Genomic DNA, 2,500 nt, shown 5'->3' on the forward strand with positions numbered 1-2,500 from the left:
ATAATTTAAAAACTATTTTACCATGATTTTAACGGAACAAAAGACATTACATTATGATATTGTAAATTTGTAATAAAATGCAGTAAAGGTCTATGTTATTCTTGAATTACCTTAATCGATATCCAAAAAGAAATGTTTTTTTTATCTAGTGAAGAGGAAAAATAGCACTGCAAATTATGTATATCCTAGGAAAAAATATCGATCTTGAAATAATTTCAGAAACATCATATTACTGAAAAGTTCCTTACTCTTTTTTGCTTCTGAAATAACAATTCCGAAAACAAATGCAGTCGCGGCCACAGTAATTTAATCTGGTTCTTTTTTCTTTGTGGGTTATCCTGCCTCCTCCCTCCGGCTGTGCCAAGATTCCTCGCACTCTCAGCTCTTCGCGAGGCGTGTGTGCGAGTTGACACTACTGCCTTGTCTCTCGCCCAGTTTCTCGCGGAGAAAGATACCATATATATTATCATCGTCCTTATCATCGTTATGATAATGCTGTTAATTCTCATCATAATTTTAGCAGTAGTAATGATATTAAAAAAAGGTAAAAACAACAATAACAATGAGGATTTTTTAATATCATTATCGTTATTACTATCATTGTTATCATTAATTATATTATTATCACTGTATTGTTATCATTGATACCATTATCATTTTTATAATCATTTATTATCCTTACTATAAACATTACAATTATTATCCTTATTGTTATTATTATCACCATCATCGACATCATTATAATTATTATCATCGTTATTGTTATTTTTACAATCATTATCATAAATTTTATTATTCTTGTTGTTAATGTTATCATGCCTGTCATTATCATTATCTATATTGCTGATATCATCATCATCATCATCATTATCATTACCGTTATTATCATTATAATTATTATTATTATTAACATTATCATTATGATCATCATCATTATTATCATCATTATTGTTATTACTATCATAATCATTATCATTATTACTATCATAATCATTATCATTATTAATACTATTATTATTATTATTATCATTATGTTATTATTATTACTAATATCATCATCATCATTATTAATATCATTGTTGTTATTATCAGTATTATCATTAATGTTATCATTATTGGTAGTGTCAGTTTTATTATTATTGTTAATATAATTATCATCACTATCATTATCATTATTATTAATGTTATACCAGTTACTGTTATTATTATCATTATCGTTATTATCATTGTAATTGCCATGATAATAATAATAATAATAATAATAATAATAAAAATAGTAATAACAATAATAATAATAATTATTATTATTATTACTATTATCTGTATTATCATTATTATTATTCTTATTATTCTTATTATTATGATTACTATCATTATCATTTTAATTATCATCATTCTTATTTATTATTGCTGTTTTTATCATTATCATTGTAGCCATCACTATTATCATTATTATTATTATTATTATTAATATTATTATTATTATTATTATTATTATTATTATTATTATATTCATTATTATTTTCATTGTCATCGTCATTATTATCATTAATATCATTGCTACTGGCATCTTTAATATCATTGTTATTATCATTATTATTATTATCATTATTTATATTATTATTATTATTACTATTATTATTATAATGGATATAATTATTATTGTTGTTATAATTATTACTTATGTTATTAATATCATAAATATTATTATTATTATTACTTTTTTTCGTTGTTGTTATTGATCTCTTTATCATTATCAGTATTATAATTATTGTAATATTGTATTCTTTTTCTTCATATCATTATTGTTTTTATCATGATTATTCGATTATGACGATGAAGAAAATTATTAGTTTTGTTATAATTATTATCATTACCATCATTATTGTTGATATTAGTACCTTAATTTGTTATCATTAGTATCTTTATTGTTATTATTATCATCATTGTTATTAATGTTATTATTATTATTATCATTATGATGATGATGACTAAAATCATTATTATCATTATTATTATTATTATTTTTATAACTATTATCATTATCATTATTATTTTATATCTAACCTGATTTACAAGCAGACAAATAAGTTTTTTGCATATAAACACTAAAAATAATGTTATTATACATTGTTGAATGGAGAGTTTAGAGTTGTGTTTTGTTTCTCTGTATCTATATTTTTTCGTTGATCGAAAAAGCTTATAGGTAATTTTCCTAAACTACTCATCAATGCCTGGAAATCCAGAATGGTGATTCTTTTCATCTTTCTGTCCTTTCAGTTCAACTTATCCTTCTTCGAAACATATCAGGTTCTTGAACCATCTTTTATGTGGCTCTTTTGGGTCTGGCAGGTGAGATAACTTACTGCAATATAATTTATAAAACCAAAGAAAGTTATATAGTTAGCCTCTGTGCACGGTTATTCTCCAATTTACATGTGATTTCTTGTTTCTGTCACAATTTCATCGCCCTTAAACGCCCCGGACATTTAGACATCTA

The sequence above is a fragment of the Penaeus chinensis genome, chromosome 38, assembly GCF_019202785.1.
Source record: "Penaeus chinensis breed Huanghai No. 1 chromosome 38, ASM1920278v2, whole genome shotgun sequence".
Classification (NCBI taxonomy): domain Eukaryota; kingdom Metazoa; phylum Arthropoda; class Malacostraca; order Decapoda; family Penaeidae; genus Penaeus; species Penaeus chinensis.